Source organism: Pleurodeles waltl, chromosome 6, assembly GCF_031143425.1.
Source record: "Pleurodeles waltl isolate 20211129_DDA chromosome 6, aPleWal1.hap1.20221129, whole genome shotgun sequence".
Lineage (NCBI taxonomy): Eukaryota > Metazoa > Chordata > Amphibia > Caudata > Salamandridae > Pleurodeles > Pleurodeles waltl.
The window spans coordinates 80,348,462-80,365,102 of record NC_090445.1 but is presented as its reverse complement, the minus strand read 5'-3'; the positions used below and the strand labels follow the sequence as shown (position 1 = coordinate 80,365,102).

At 51.4% G+C, this 16,641-nt stretch overlaps 6 non-coding genes across 6 annotated transcripts; all 6 read right to left on the bottom strand.

Moving 5' to 3' along the window:
- Positions 1 to 369: 369 nt before the first annotated feature.
- On the bottom strand, positions 370 to 442 carry TRNAK-UUU (transfer RNA lysine (anticodon UUU)). The gene has a single exon. It is a non-coding gene; the product is annotated as a tRNA-Lys (tRNA).
- A 1,515-nt stretch (positions 443 to 1,957) lies between these two features.
- TRNAK-CUU (transfer RNA lysine (anticodon CUU)) lies at positions 1,958 to 2,030 on the bottom strand. Its single transcript has one exon. It is a non-coding gene; the product is annotated as a tRNA-Lys (tRNA).
- A 6,993-nt stretch (positions 2,031 to 9,023) lies between these two features.
- Positions 9,024 to 9,096, bottom strand: TRNAQ-CUG (transfer RNA glutamine (anticodon CUG)). The gene has a single exon. It is a non-coding gene; the product is annotated as a tRNA-Gln (tRNA).
- Positions 9,097 to 9,836: 740 nt separating this feature from the next.
- On the bottom strand, positions 9,837 to 9,909 carry TRNAK-UUU (transfer RNA lysine (anticodon UUU)). Its single transcript has one exon. It is a non-coding gene; the product is annotated as a tRNA-Lys (tRNA).
- Positions 9,910 to 11,456: 1,547 nt separating this feature from the next.
- TRNAK-UUU (transfer RNA lysine (anticodon UUU)) lies at positions 11,457 to 11,536 on the bottom strand. Its single transcript has one exon. It is a non-coding gene; the product is annotated as a tRNA-Lys (tRNA).
- A 3,187-nt stretch (positions 11,537 to 14,723) lies between these two features.
- TRNAR-CCU (transfer RNA arginine (anticodon CCU)) lies at positions 14,724 to 14,796 on the bottom strand. The gene has a single exon. It is a non-coding gene; the product is annotated as a tRNA-Arg (tRNA).
- Between the last annotated feature and the right edge of the window lie 1,845 nt (positions 14,797 to 16,641).

Here is a 16,641-nt window from a genome sequence, read left to right as displayed (position 1 = left end):
GGTCAAATCCCACTGCTGACATTAAGTAGTTTTCATACCTACTTTAATCATAACACCAGGGGGGATGAGACCTTAAACTCCTCTTTTTGAAAGGATGGGGGGGGGACAGGACGGACCGGAGCGGACTCCGAGCTCGCTGTAAGCACGGGCGGCCCAGGCTAGGAAAGGGCGCAGGAAAGGCTCGGCCTAGGAACACTCCCAGCGGCGCCTCCCAGGGCGGGAAGTGCTGCGTTGTGTGGAGTCCTGTGGGAATCGTGAGGCAAACTGCAGGATGTGTGTGTGTGTGTAGTTTTAAGTCTCAGCGAAATATCTGAAAAAGGTGAGAGTTAATGTTAAACCCGAAAATGGAGAAGCCTTTAAAAAGCATCACACCCAACGTGGGGCTCGAACCCACGACCCTGAGATTAAAAGTCTCATGCTCTACCGACTGAGCTAGCCGGGCTGACGTGCCTATGTTATTTCACACACCCTCTGTGTGTTCTTTGTGAGGAAGTAGTGTGTGGTTATCCCAGGAGGCCCCTTTGTTTCATTGTCTTTGCTGCTGACTCGACACAGGCACCTTTCTCTTTCTCCGTCTCTCGCTCTACCCCAGTCTTATGTCCCCATCAGTCTCTCTGGAGCTCACTCTGGTACATACATGCATCTGTCCTCTCAACCTGTCTCTGGGCACATACTTAAATGTCCAGTAGAGAAAAGTGTGAACTCTCCCTGTGTCGCGAGGTGGCAGTCAGCCTCCAGAGCTGTGTTCCGCAGGCTGCCGGAATGGCCGAGCGGTGTAAGGCACCACATTCAAAAGCAGTATCTTCCCCAGTCCCGTGGTCAAATCCCGATGCTGACATAAAGTAGTTTTCATTCCTACTTTAATCATAACACCAGCGGGGATGAGACTTTAAACTCCTCTTTTTGAAAGGATGGGGGGGGGGACAGGACGGACCGGAGCGGACTCCGAGCTCGCTGTAAGCACGGGCGGCTCAGGCTAGGAAAGGGCGCAGGAAAGGCTCGGCCTAGGACCGCTCCCAGCGGCGCCACCCAGGGCGGGAAGTGCTGCGTTGTGTGGAGTCCTGTGGGAATCGTGAAGCAAACTGCAGGATGTGTGTGTGTGTAGTTTTAAGCCTCAGCAACATATCTGAAAAAGGTGAGAGTTAATGTTCAACCCGAAAATGGAGAAGCCTTTAAAAAGCATCACGCCCAACGTGGGGCTCGATCCAACAACCCTGAGATTAAGAGTCTCATGCTCTACCCACTGAGCTAGCCGGGCTGCTGTGCCTATCTCATTTCACACACCCTCTGTGTGTTGTTTGTAAGGAAGTAGTGTGTGGTTATCCCAGGAGGCCCCTTTGTTTAATTTTCTCTGCTGCTGACTCGACACAGGCACCTTTCTCTTTCTACATCTCCCGCTCTACCCCAGTCTTATGTCCCCATCAGTCTCTCTGGAGCTCACTCTGGTACATACATGCATCTGTCCTCTCAACCTGTCTCTGGGCACATACTTAAATGTCCAGTAGAGAACAGTGTGAACTCTCCCTGTTTCGAGATGTGGCAGTCAGCCTCCAGGGCCACATTCAAGAGCAGTATCTTCCCCAGTCCTGTGATCAAATACCGCTGCCAACATAAAGTAGTTTTCATACCTACTTTAATCATAACACCAGTGGGGATGAGACCTTAAAATCCTCTTTTTGAAAGGATGGGGGGGACAGGACGGAGCGCAGTGGACTCCGAGCTCGCTGTAAGCACGGGCGGCTCAGGCTAGGAAAGGGCGCAGGAAAGGCTTGGCCTAGGACCGCTCCCAGCGGCGCCTTCCAGGGCGGGAAGTGCTGCGTTGTGTGGAGTCCTGTGGGAATCGTGAGGCAAACTGCAGGATGTGTGTGTGTGTGTAGTTTAAAGCCTCAGCAAAATATCTGAAAAAGGTGAGAGTTAATGTTAAACCTGAAAATGGAGAAGCCTTTAAAAAGCATCACGCCCAACGTGGGGCTCGAACCCACAACCCTGAGATTAAGAGTCTCATGCTCTACCGACTGAGCTAGTCAGGCTGCTGTGCCTATGGCATATCACACAGCCTCTGTGTGTTCTTTGTGAGGAAGTAGTGTGTGGTTATCCCAGGAGGCTCCTTTGTTTCATTTTCTCTGCTGCTGACTCGACACAGGCACCTTTCTCTTTCTCAATCTCTCGCTCTACCACAGTCTTATGTCCCCATCAGTCTCTCTGGAGCTCACTCTGGTACGTACATGCATCTGTCCTCTCAACCTGTGTAGGAGGCTGGACTGGCTTGTAGTGAGTACCAAGGGGTACTTGCACCTTGCACCAGGCCCAGTTATCCCTTATTAGTGTATAGGGTGTCTAGCAGCTTAGGCTGATAGATAATGGTAGCTTAGCAGAGCAGCTTAGGCTGAACTAGGAGACGTGTGAAGCTACTACAGTACCACTTAGTGTCATATGCACAATATCATAAGGAAACACAATACACAGTTATACTAAAAATAAAGGTACTTTATTTTTATGACAATATGCCAAAGTATCTTAGAGTGTACCCTCAGTGAGAGGACAGGAAATATACACAAGATATATATACACAATAGCAAAAATATGCAGTATAGTCTTAGAAAACAGTGCAAACAATGTATAGTTACAATAGGATGCAATGGGGAAACATACGGATAGGGGCAACACAAACCATATACTCCAAAAGTGGAATGCGAACCACGAATGGACCCCAAACCTATGTGACCTTGTAGAGGGTCGCTAGGACTATTAGAAAATAGTGAGAGTTAGAAAAATAACCCTCCCCAAGACCCTGAAAAGTGAGTGCAAAGTGCACTAAAGTTCCCCTAAGGACAAAGAAGTCGTGTTAGAGGAATAATGCAGGAAAGACACAAACCAGCAATGCAACAACTGTGGATTTCCAATCTATGGTACCTGTGGAACAAGGGGACCAAGTCCAAAAGTCACAAGCAAGTCGGAGATGGGCAAATGCCCAGGAAATGCCAGCTGCGGGTGCAAAGGAGCTTCTACTGGACAGAAGAAGCTGAGGTTTCTGCAGGAACGAAAAGGGCTAGAGACTTCCCCTTTGGTGGACGGATCCCTCTCGCCGTGGAGAGTCGTGCAGAAGTGTTTTCCCGCCGAAAGAACGCCAACAAGCCTTGCTAGCTGCAAATCGTGCGGTTAGTGTTTTTGGACGCTGCTGAGGCCCAGGAGGGACCAGGAGGTTGCAAGTTGGAACAGCAGAGAGAGGGGACGTCGAGCAAGACAAAGAGCCCTCTCTGATGCCGGTAGCACCCAAAGAAGTGCCAGAAACAGGCACTACGAGGATGCGTGAAACGGTGCTCGCCGAAGTTGCACAAAGGAGTCCCACGTTGCCGGAGACCAACTTAGAAAGTCGTGCAATGCAGGTTAGAGTGCCGTGGACCCAGGCTTGGTTGTGCACAAAGGATTTCCGCCGGAAGTGCACAGGGGCCGGAGTAGCTGCAAAGTCGCGGTTCCCAGCAATGCAGCCCAGCGAGGTGAGGCAAGGACTTACCTCCACCAAACTTGGACTGAAGAGTCACTGGACTGTGGGGGTCACTTGGACAGAGTCGCTGGATTCGAGGGACCTCGCTCGTCGTGCTGAGAGGAGACCCAAGGGACCGGTAATGCAGCTTTTTGGTGCCTGCGGTTGCAGGGGGAAGATTCCGTCGACCAACGGGAGATTTCTTCGGAGCTTCTGGTGCAGAGAGGAGGCAGGCTACCCCCACAGCATGCACAAGCAGGAAAACAGTCGAGAAGACGGCAGGATCAGCGTTACAGAGTTGCAGTAGTCGTCTTTGCTACTATGTTGCAGGTTTGCAGGCTTCCAGCGCGGTCAGCAGTCGATTCCTTATCAGAAGGTGAAGAGAGAGATGCAGAGGAACTCGGATGAGCTCTTGCATTCGTTATCTGAAGTTTCCCCAGAGACAGAGACCCTAAATAGCCAGAAAAGAGGGTTTGGCTACCTAGGAGAGAGGATAGGCTACTAACACCTGAAGGAGCCTATCAGCAGGAGTCTCTGACGTCACCTGGTGGCACTGGCCACTCAGAGCAGTCCAGTGTGCCAGCAGCACCTCTGTTTCCAAGATGGCAGAGGTCTGGAGCACACTGGAGGAGCTCTGGACACCTCCCAGGGGAGGTGCAGGTCAGGGGAGTGGTCACTCCCCTTTCCTTTGTCCAGTTTCGCGCCAGAGCAGGGGCTAAGGGGTCCCTGAACCGGTGTAGACTGGCTTATGCAGAATTGGGCACCTCTGTGCCCAACAAAGCATTTCCAGAGGCTGGGGGAGGCTACTCCTCCCCTGCCTTCACACCATTTTCCAAAGGGAGAGGGTTTCACACCCTCTCTCAGAGGAAGTTCTTTGTTCTGCCATCCTGGGCCAGGCCTGGCTGGACCCCAGGAGGGCAGATGCCTGTCTGAGGGGTTGGCAGCAGCAGCAGCTGCAGTGAAACCCCAGGAAGGGCAGTTTGGCAGTACCAGGGTCTGTGCTATAGACCACTGGGATCATGGGATTGTGCCAACTATGCCAGGATGGCATAGAGGGGGCAATTCCATGATCATAGTCATGTTACATGGCCATATTCAGAGTTACCATTGTGAATCTACATATAGGTAGTGACCTATATGTAGTGCACGCGTGTAATGGTGTCCCAGCACTCACAAAGTTCAGGGAATTGGCTCTGAACAATGTGGGGGCACCTTGGCTAGTGCCAGGGTGCCCTCACACTAAGTAACTTTGCACCTAACCTTTACCAGGTAAAGGTTAGACATATAGGTGACTTATAAGTTACTTAAGTGCAGTGTAAAATGGCTGTGAAATAACGTGGACGTTATTTCACTCAGGCTGCAGTGGCAGGCCTGTGGAAGAATTGTCAGAGATCCCTATGGGTGGCAAAAGAAATGCTGCAGCCCATAGGGATCTCCTGGAACCCCAATACCCTGGGTACCTCAGTACCATATACTAGGGAATTATAAGGGTGTTCCAGTAAGCCAATGTAAATTGGTAAAAATGGTCACTAGCCTGTTAGTGACAATTTGGAAAGAAATGAGAGAGCATAACCACTGAGGTTCTGATTAGCAGAGCCTCAGTGAGACAGTTAGTCACTACACAGGTAACACATTCAGGCACACTTATGAGCACTGGGGCCCTGGGTTACCAGGGTCCCAGTGACACATACAACTAAAACAACATATATACAGTGAAAAATGGGGGTAACATGCCAGGCAAGATGGTACTTTCCTACAACCTGTCTCTGGGCACATACTTAAATGTCCACTAGAGAACAGTGTGAACTCTCCCTGTTTCGCGAGGTGGCAGTCAGAACCGTGTTCCGCAGGCTGCCGGAATGGCCGAGCGGTGTAAGGCGCCACATTCAAGAGTAGTATCTTCCACAGTCCCGTGATCAAATCCCGCTGCTGACATAAAGTAGTTTTCATACCTACTTTAATCATAACACCAGCGGGGATGAGACTTTAAACTCCTCTTTTTGAAATGATGGGGGGGGACAGGACGGACCGGAGCGGACTCCGAGCTCGCTGTAAGCACGGGCGGCTCAGGCTAGGAAAGGGCGCAGGAAAGGCTCGGCCTAGGACCGCTCCCAGCGGCGCCTCCAAGGGCGGGAAGTGTTGCGTTGTGTGGACTCCTGTGGGAATCGTGAGGCAAACCGCAGGATGTGTGTGTGTGTGTGTAGTTTTAAGCCTCAGCAAAATATCTGAAAAAGGTGAGAGTTAATGTTAAACCCGAAAATGGAGAAGCCTTTAAAAAGCATCACGCCTAACGTGGGGCTTAAACCCACGACACTGAGATTAAGAGTCTCATGCTCTACCAACTGAGCTAGTTGGGCTGCTGTGCCTATGTCATTTCACACAGCCTCTGTGTGTTCTTTGAGAGGAAGTAGTGTGTGGTTATCCCAGGAGGCTCCTTTGTTTCATTTTCTCTGCTGCTGACTCGACACAGGCACCTTTCTCTTTCTCCATCTCTCGCTCTACCCCAGTCTTATGTCCCAATCAGTCTCTCTGGAGCTCACTCTGGTACATACATGTATCTGTCCTCTCAACCTGTCTCTGGGCACATACTTAAATGTCCAGTAGGGAAGATTGTGAACTCTCCCTGTTTCGAGAGGTGGCAGTCAACCTCCAGAGCGGTGTTCCGTAGGCTGCCGGAATGGCCGAGCGGTGTAAGGTGCCACATTCAAGAGCAGTATCTTCCCCAGTCCTGTGATCAAATACCGCTGCCGACATAAAGTAGTTTTCATACCTACTTTAATCATAACACCAGCGGGTATGAGACCTTAAACTCCTCTTTTTGATAGGATGGGGGGGGACAGGACGGACCGGAGCGGACTCCGAGCTCGCTGTAAGCACGGGCGGCTCAGGCTAGGAAAGGGCGCAGGAAAGGCTCGGCCTAGGACCGCTCCCAGCGGCGCCTCCCAGGGCGGGAAGTGCTGCGTTGTGTGGAGTCCAGTGGGAATCGTGAGGCAAACTGCAGGATGTGTGTGTGTGTAGTTTTAAGCCTCAGCGAAATATCAGAAAAAGGTGAGAGTTAATGTTAAACCCGAAAATGGAGAAGCCTTTAAAAAGCATCACAACCAACGTGGGGCTCAAACCCACAACCCTGAGATTAAGAGTCTCATGCTCTACCGACTGAGCTAGCCAGGCTGCTGTGCCACTGTTATTTCATACACCCTCTGTGTGTTCTTTGTGAGGAAGTAGTGTGTGGTTATCCCAGGAGGCCCCTTTGTTTCATTTTCTCTGCTGCTGACTCGACACAGGCACCTTTCTCTTTCTCCATCTCTCGCTCTACCCGAGTCTTATGTCCCCATCAGTCTCTCTGGAGCTCACTCTAGTACATACATGCATCTGTCCTCTCAACCTGTCTCTGGGCACATACTTAAATGTCCAGTAGAGAACAGAGTGAACTCTCCCTGTGTCGCGAGGTGGCAGTCAGCCCCAGAGACGTATTTCGCAGGCTGCCGGAATGGCCGAGCGGTGTAAGGCGCCACATTCAAGAGCAGTATCTTCCCCAGTCCTGTGATCAAATCCCGCTGCTGACATAAAGTAGTTTTCATACCTACTTTAATCATAGCACCAGCAGGGATGAGACTTTAAAGTCCTCTTTTTGAAAGGATGGGGGGGGACAGGACGGACTGGAGCGGACTCCGAGCTTGCTGTAAGCACGGGCGGCTCAGGCTAGGAAAGGGCGCAGGAAAGGCTCGGCCTAGGACCACTCCCAGCGGCGACCCCCAGGGCGGGAAGTGCTGCGTTGTGTGGAGTCCTGTGGGAATCGTGAGGCAAAATGCAGGATGTGTGTTTGTGTATTTTAAAGCCTCAGCGAAATATCTGAAAAAGGTGAGAGTTAATGTTAAACCCGAAAAGGGAGAAGCCTTTAAAAAGCATCACGCCAAATGTGGGGCTGGAGCCAACGACCCTGAGATTAAGAGTCGCATGCTCTACCAACTGAGCTAGCCGGGCTGCTGAGCCTATGTCATTTCACACACCCTCTGTGTGTTCTTTGTGAGGAAGTAGTGTGTGGTTATCCCAGGAGGCCCCTTTGTTTCATTTTCTCTGCTGCTGTCTCGACCCAGGCACCTTTCTCTTTCTCCATCTCTCGCTCTACCCCAGTCTTATGTCCCCATCAGTCTCTCTGGAGCTCACTCTGGTACATACATGCATCTGTCCTCTCAACCTGTCTCTGGGCACATACTTAAATGTCCAGTAGAGAACAGTGTGAACTCTCCCTGTTTCGCGAGGTGGCAGTCAGCCTCCAGAGCTGTGTTTGGGAGGCTGCCGGAATGGCCGAGCGGTGTGAGGCGCCGCATTCAAGAGCAGTATCTTCCCCAGTCCTGTGATCAAATACCGCTGCCAACGTAAAGTAGTTTTCATACCTTCTTTAATCATAACACCAGCGGGGATTAGACCTTAAAATCCTCTTTTTGAAAGGATGGGGGGGGACAGGACGGAGCGGAGCGGACTACAAGCTCGCTGTAAGCACAGGCGGCTCAGGCTACGAAAGGGCGCAGGAAAGGCTTGGCCTAGGACCGCTCCCAGCGGCGCCTCCCAGGGCGGGAAGTGCTGCGTTGTGTGGAGTCCTGTGGGACTCGTGAGGCAAACTGCAGGATGTGTGTGTGTGTGTAGTTTTAAGCCTCAGCAAAATATCTGAAAAAGGTGAGAGGTAATGTTAAACCCGAAAATGGAGAAGCCTTTAAAAATGATCACACCCAACGTGGGGCTCGAACCCACGACCCTGAGATTAAGAGTCTCATGCTCTACCGACTGAACTAGCCACGCTGCTGTGCCTATGGCATTTCACACAGCCTCTGTGTGTTCTTTGTGAGGAAGTAGTGTGTGGTTATCCCAGGAGGCCCCTTTGTTTCATTTTCTCTGCTGCTGACTCGACACAGGCACCTTTCTCTTTCTCCATCTCTCGCTCTACCCCAGTCTTATGTCCCCATCAGTCTCTCTGGAGCTCACTCTGGTACATACATGCATCTGTCCTCTCAACCTGTCTCTGGGCACATACTTAAATGTCCAGTAGAGAACAGTGTGAACTCTCCGTGTGTCGCGTGGTGGCAGTCATCCTCCAGAGGTGTGTTTCGTAGGCTGCCGGAATGGCCGCGCAGTGTAAGGCACCCCATTCAAATGCAGTGTTTTCCCCAGTCCCGTGATCAAATCCTGCTGGCGACATAAAGTAGTTTTCATATCTACTTTAATCATAACACCAGCGGGGAAAAGACCTTAAACTCCTCTTTTTGAAAGGATGGGGGGACAGGACGGACCGGAGCGGACTCCGAGCTCGCTGTAAGCACGGGCGGCTCAGGCTAGGAAAGGGTGCAGGAAAGGCTCGGCCTAGGACCGCTCCAAGCGGCGCCTCCCAGGGTGGGAGGTGCTGCGTTGTGTGGAGTCCTGTGGCAATTGTGAGGGAAACTGCAGGATGTGTGTGTGTGTAGTTTTAAGCCTCAGCGAAATATCTGAAAAAGGTGAGAGTTAATGTTAAACCCGAAAATGGATAAGCCTCTAAAAAGCATCACACCCAACGTGGGGCTCAAACCCACGACCCTGAGATTCAGAGTCTCGTGCTCTACCGACTGAGCTAGCCCGGCTGCTGTGCCTGTCGTTTCACACACCCTCTGTGTGTTCTTTGTGAGGAACTAGTGTGTGGTTATCCGAGGAGGCCCCTTTGTTTCATTTTCTCTGCTGCTGACTCGACACAGGCACCTTTCTCTTTCTCCATCTCTCGCTCTACCCCAGTCTTATGTCCCCATCAGTCTATCTGGAGCTCACTCTGGTACATACATGCATCTGTCCTCTCAACCTGTCTCTGGGCACATACTTAAATGTCCAGTAGAGAACAGTATGAACTCTCCCTGTTTCGCGAGGTGGCAGTCAGCTTCCAGAGCGGTGTTCCGGAGGCTGCCAGAATGGCCGAGCGGTGTAAGGCGCCACATTTAAGAGCAGTATCTTCCCCAGTCCGGTGATCCAATCCTGCTGCCAACATAAAGTAGTTTTCATACCTACTTTAATCATAACACCAGAGGGGATGAGACCTTAAACTCCTCTTTTTGAAAGGATGGGGGGGGGACAGGACGGACCGGAGCGGACTCCGAGCTCGCTGTAGGCACGGGCGGCTCAGGCTAGGAAAGGGCGCAGGAAAGGCTCGACCTAGGACCGCTTCCAGCGGCGCCTCCCAGGGCGGGAAGTTCTGCGTTGTGTGGAGTCCTGTGGGAATTGTGTGGCAAACTGCAGGATGTTTGTGTGTGTAGTTTTAAGCCTCAGCGAAATAGCTGAAAAAGGTGAGAGTTAATGTTAAACCCGAAAATGGAGAAGCCTTTAAAAAGCATCACGCCCAACATGGGGCTCTAACCCACGACCCTGAGATTAAAAGTCTCATGCTCTACCGACCTAGCTAGCCGGGTTGCTGCGCCTATGTCATTTCACACACCCTATGTGTGTTCTTTGTGAGGAAGTAGTGTGTGGTTATCCCAGGAGGCCCCTTTGTTTCATTTTCTCTGCTGCTGAGTAGACACAGGCACCTTTCTCTTTCTCCATCTCTCGCTCTACCCCAGTCTCATGTCCCCATCAGTCTCTCTGGAGCTCATTCTGGTACATACATGCATCTCTCCTCTCAACCTGTCTCTGGGCACATACTTAAATGTCCAGTAGAGAACAGTGTGAACTCTCCCTGTTTTGCAAGGTGGCAGTCAGCCTCCAGAGCTGTGTTCTGAAGGCTGCCGAAATGGCTGAGCGGTGTAAGGCACCACATTCAAGAGCAGTATCTTCCCCAGTCCGGTGATCAAATCGTGCTGCCGACATAAAGTAGTTTTCATACCTACTTTAATCATAACACCAGCGGGGATGAGACCTTAACTCCTCTTTTTGAAAGGATGGTGGGGACAGGACGGACCGGAGCAGACTCCCAGCTCGCTGTAAGCACAGGCAGCTCAGGCTAGGAAAGGGCGCAGGAAAGGCTCGGCCTAGGACCGCTCCCAGTGGCGCCTCCCAGGCGGGAAGTGCTGCGTTGTGTGGAGTCCTGTGGGAATCATGAGGCAAACTGCAGGATGTGTGTGTTTGTAGTTTTAAGACTCAGCTAAATATATCTGAAAAAGGTGAGAGTTAATGTTAAACCCGAAAATGGAGAAGCCTTTAAAAAGCAACACACACAACGTGGGGCTCGAACCCACGCCCTTGAGATTAAGAGTCTCATGCTCTACCGACTGAGCTAGCCAGGCTGCTGTGTCTATGTCATTTCACACACCCTCTGTGTGTTCTTTGTGAGGAAGTAGTGTGTGGTTATCCCAGGAGGCCCCTTTGTTTCATTTTCTCTGCTGCTGACTCGACACAGGCACCTTTCTCTTTCTCCATCTCTCGCTCTACCCCAGTCTTATGTACCCATCAGTCTCTCTGAAGCTCACTCTGGTACATACATGTATCTGTCCTCTCAACCTGTCTCTGGGCACATACTTAAATGTCCAGTAGAGAAGATTGTGAACTCTCCCTGTTTCGAGAGGTGGCAGTCAGCCTCCAGAGCCGTGTTCAGGAGACTGCCGGAATGGCCGAGCGGTGTAAGGTGCCACATTCAAGAGCAGTATCTTCCCCAGTCCTGTGATCAAATACCGCTGCTGACATAAAGTAGTTTTCATACCTACTTTAATCATAACACCAGCGGGGATGAGACCTTAAACTCCTCTGTTTGATAGGATGGGGGGGAACAGGACGGACCGGAGCGGACTCCGAGCTCACTGTAAGCACGGGCGGCTCAGGCTAGGAATGGGCGCAGGAAAGGCTCGGCCTAGGACCGCTCCCAGCGGCGTCTCCCAGGGCGGGAAGTGCTGCGTTGTGTGGAGTCCTGTGGGAATCGTGAGGCAAACTGCAGGATGTGTGTGTGTGTAGTTTTAAGCCTCAGCGAAATATCTGAAAAAGCTTAGAGTTAATGTTGAACCCGAAAATGGAGAAGCCTTTAAAAAGCATCACAACCAACATGGGGCTCAAATCCACGACCCTGAGATTAAAAGTCTCATGCTCTACCGACTGAGCTAGCCGGGCTGCAGTGCCGATGTTATTTCATACACCCTCTGTGTGTTCTTTGTGAGGAAGTAGTGTGTGGTTATCCCAGGAGGCCCCTTTGTTTCATTTTCTGTGCTGCTGACTCGACACAGGCACCTTTCTCTTTCTCCATCTCTCGCTCTACCCCAGTCTTATGTCCCCATCAGTCTCTATGGAGCTCACTCTAGTACATACATGCATCTGTCCTCTCAACCTGTCTCTGGGCACATACTTAAATGTCCAGTAGAGAACAGTGTGAACTCTCCCTGTGTCGCGAGGTGGCAGTCAGCCTCCAGAGCTGTGCTCCACAGGCTGCCGGAATGGCCGAGCGGTGTAAGGTGCCACATTCAAGAGCAATATCTTCCCCAGTCCTGTGATCAAATCCCGCTGCTGACATAAAGTAGTTTTCATACCTACTTTAATCATAACACCAGCAGGGTTGAGACTTTAAAGTCCTCTTTTTGAAAGGACGGGGGGGACAGGACGGACCAGAGAGGACTCCGAGCTTGCTGTAAGCACGGGCGGCTTAGGCTAGGAAAGGGCGCAGGAAAGGCTCGGCCTAGGACCGCTCCCAGCGGCGCCTCCCAGGGCGGGAAGTGCTGCGTTGTGTGGAGTCCTGTGGGACTCGTGAGGCAAACTGCAGGATGTGTGTGTGTGTGTAGTTTTAAGCCTCAGCAAAATATCTGAAAAAGGTGAGAGTTCATTTTAAACCCGAAAATGGAGAAGCCTTTAAAAAGCATCACACCCAACATGGGGCTCAAACCCACGACCCTGAGATTAAGAGTCTCACTCGCTACTGACTGAGCTAGCCGGGATGCAGTGCCTATGTAATTTCACACACCCTCTGTGTGTTCTTTGTGAGGAAGTAGTGTGTGGTTATCCCAGGAGGCCCCTTTGTTTCATTTTCTCTGCTGCTGACTCGACACAGGCACCTTTCTCTTTCTCCATCTCTCGCTCTACCCCAGTCTTATGTCCCCATCAGTCTCTCTGGAGCTCACTCTGGTACATACATGCATCTGTCCTCTCAACCTGTCTCTGGGCACATACTTAAATGTCCAGTAGAGAACAGTGTGAACTCTCCCTGTTTTGCGAGGTGGCAGTCAGCCTCCAGAGCAGTGTTCCGCAGGCTGCCGGAATGGCCGAGCGGTGTAAGGTGCCACATTCTAGAGCTGTATCATCCCCAGTCCCGTGATCAAATCCCGCTGCTGACATAAAGTAGTTTTCATACCTACTTTAATCATAACACCAAAGGGGATGAGACCTTAAACTCCACTTTTTGAAAGGATGGGGGGGGGACAGGACGGACCGGAGCGGACTCCGATCTCGCTGTAAGCACGGGCGGCTCAGGCTATGAAAGGGCGCAGGAAAGGCTTGGCCTAGGACCGCTCTCAGCGGCGCCTCCCAGGGCTGGAAGTGCTGCGTTGTGTGGAGTCCTGTGGGAATCGTGAGGCAAACGGCAGGATGTGTGTGTGTGTCTCGTTTTAAGCCTCAGCAAAATATCTGAAAAAGGTGAGAGTTAATGTTAAACCCGAAAATGGGAAAGCCTTTAAAAATCATCACACCCAACATGGGGCTCGAACCCACAACCCTGAGATTAAGAGTCTCATGCTCTACCGACTGAGCCAGCCGGGCTGCTGTGCCTGTGGTATTTCACACAACCTCTGTGTGTTCTTTGTGAGGAAGTAGTGTGTGGTTATCCCAAGAGGCCCCTTTGTTTCATTTTCTCTGCTGCTGACTCGACACAGGCACCTTTCTCCATCTCTCGCTCTACCCCAGTCTTATGTCCCCATCAGTCTCTCTGGAGCTCACTCTGGTACATACATGCATCTGTCCTCTCAACCTGTCTCTGGGCACATACTTGAATGTCCAGTAGAGAACAGTGTGAACTCTCCCTGTTTCGCGAGGTGGCAGTCAGCCTCCAGAGCCATGTTCGGGAGGCTGCCGGAATTTCCGAGCGGTGTAAGGTGCCACATTCAAGAGCAGAATCTTCCCCAGTCCCGTAATCAATTCCCGCTGCCGACATAAATTAGTTTTCATACCTACTTTAATCATAACACCAGCGGGGTTGAGACCTTAAACTCCTCTTTTTGAAAGGATGGGGGGAGATAGGACGGACCGGAGCGGACTCCCAGCTCGCTGTAAGCACGGGCGGCTCAGGCTAGGAAAGGGCGTAGGAGAGGCTCGGCCTAGGACAGCTCACAGCGGCGCCTCCCAGGGTGGGAACTGCTGCGTTGTGTGGAGTCCTGTGGGAATCGTGAGGCAAACTGCAGGATGTGTGTGTGTGTGTGTAGTTTTAAGCCTCAGCGAAATATCTGAAAAAGGTGAGAGTTAATGTTAAACCCGAAAATGGATAAGCGTTTAAAAAGCATCACGCCCAACGTGGGGCTCAAACCCACGACCCTGAGATTAAGAGTCTCATGCTCTACCGACTAAGCTAGCCGGGCTGCTGTGCCTATGTAATTTCACACATCCTCTGTGTGTTCTTTGTGAGGAAGTAGTGTGTGGTTATCCCAGGAGGCCCCTTTGTTTCATTTTCTCTGCTGCTGACTCGACACAGGCACCTTTCTCTTTCTCCATCTCTCGCTCTACCCCAGTCTTATGTCCCCATCAGTCTCTCTGGAGCTCACTCTGGTACATACATGCATCTGTCCTCTCAACCTGTCTCTGGGCACATACTTAAATGTCCAGTAGAGAACAGTGTGAACTCTCCCTGTTTTGCGAGGTGGCAGTCAGCCTCCAGAGTAGTGTTCCGCAGGCTACCGGAATGGCCGAGCGGTGTAAGGTGCCACATTCTAGAGCTTTATCGTCCCCAGTCCCGTGATCAAATCCCACTGCTGACATAAAGTAGTTTTCATACCTACTTTAATCATAACACCAGCGGGGATGAGACCTTAAACTCCACTTTTTGAAAGGATGGGGGGGGACAGGATGGACCGGAGCGGACTCCGAGCTCGCTGTAAGCATGGGCGGCTCAGGCTAGGAAAGGGCGCAGGAAAGGATTGGCCTAGGACCGCTCTCAGCGGCGCCTCCCAGGGCTGGAAGTGCTGCGTTGTGTGGAGTCCTGTGGGAATCGTGAGGCAAACAGCAGGATGTGTGTGTGTGTCTCGTTTTAAGCCTCAGCGAAATATCTGAAAAAGGTGAGAGTTAATGTTAAACCCGAAAATGGAAAAGCCTTTAAAAATTATCACGCCCAACGTGGGGCTCGAACCCACGACCCTGAGATTAGGAGTCTCATGCTCTACCGACTGAGCTAACCAGGCTGCTGTGTCTATGGTATTTCACACAACCTCTGTGTGTTCTTTGTGAGGAAGTAGTGTGTGGTTATCCCAAGAGGCCCCTTTGTTTCATTTTCTCTGCTGCTGACTCGACACAGGCACCTTTCTCCATCTCTCGCTCTACCCCAGTCTTATGTCCCCATCAGTCTCTCTGGAGCTCACTCTGGTTCATACATGCATCTGTCCTCTCAACCTGTCTCTGGGCACATACTTGAATGTCCAGTAGAGAACAGTGTGAACTCTCCCTGTTTCGCGAGGTGGCAGTCAGCCTCCAGAGCCGTGTTTTGGAGGCTGCCGGAATGGCTGAGCGGTGTAAGACGCCACATTTAAGAGCAGCATCTTCCCCAATCCTGTGATCAAATCCTGCTGCCGACATAAAGTAGTTTTCATACCTACTTTAATCATAACACCAGCAGGGATGAGACCTTAAACTCCTCTTTTTGAAAGGATGGGGGGGTGACAGGACGGACCGGAGCGGACTCCAACCTCGCTGTAAGCACGGGCGGCTCAGGCTAGGAAAGGGCGCAGGAAATGGTCAGCCTAGGACCGCTCCCAGCGGCGCCTCCCAGGGCTGGAAGTGCTGCGTTGTGTGGAGTCCTGTGGGAATCGTGAGGCAAACTGCAGGATGTGTGTTTGTGTAGTTTTATGCCTCAGCGAAATATCTGAAAAAGGTGAGAGTTAATGTTAAACCCGAAAATGGAGAAGCCTTTAAAAAGCATCACGCCCAATGTGGGGCTCGAACCCACGACCCTGAGATTAAGAGTCTCATGCTCTACTGACTGAGCTAGCCGGGCTGCTGTGCCTGTGGTATTTCACACAACCTCTGTGTGTTCTTTGTGAGGAAGTAGTGTGTGGTTATCCCAAGAGGCCCCTTTGTTTCATTTTCTCTGCTGCTGACTCGACACAGGCACCTTTCTCCATCCCTCGCTCTACCCCAGTTTTATGTCCCCATCAGTCTCTCTGGAGCTCACTCTGGTACATACATGCATCTGTCCTCTCAACCTGTCTCTGGGCACATACTTGAATGTCCAGTAGAGAACAGTGTGAACTCTCCCTGTTTCGCGAGGTGGCAGTCAGCCTCCAGAGCCATGTTCGGGAGGCTGCCGGAATTTCCGAGCGGTGTAAGGTGCCACATTCAAGAGCAGAATCTTCCCCAGTCCCGTAATCAATTCCCGCTGCCGACATAAATTAGTTTTCATACCTACTTTAATCATAACACCAGCGGGGTTGAGACCTTAAACTCCTCTTTTTGAAAGGATGGGGGGGAGATAGGACGGACCGGAGCGGACTCCCAGCTCGCTGTAAGCACGGGCGGCTCAGGCTAGGAAAGGGCGTAGGAGAGGCTCGGCCTAGGACAGCTCCCAGCGGCGCCTCCCAGGGTGGGAACTGCTGCGTTGTGTGGAGTCCTGTGGGAATCGTGAGGCAAACTGCTGGATGTCTGTGTGTGTGTGTAGTTTTAAGCCTCAGCGAAATATCTGAAAAAGGTGAGAGTTAATGTTAAACCCGAAAATGGATAAGCCTTTAAAAAGCATCACGCCCAACGTGGGGCTCAAACCCACGACCCTGAGATTAAGAGTCTCATGCTTTACCGACTAAGCTAGCCGGGCTGCTGTGCCTATGTAATTTCACACATCCTCTGTGTGTTCTTTGTGAGGAAGTAGTGTGTGGTTATCCCAGGAGGCCCCTTTGTTTCATTTTCTCTGCTGCTGACTCGACACAGGCACCTTTCTCTTTCTCCATCTCTCGCTCTACCCCAGTCTTATGTCCCCATCAGTCTCTCTTGAGCTCACTCTGGTACATACATGCATCTGTCCTCTCAACCTGTCTCTG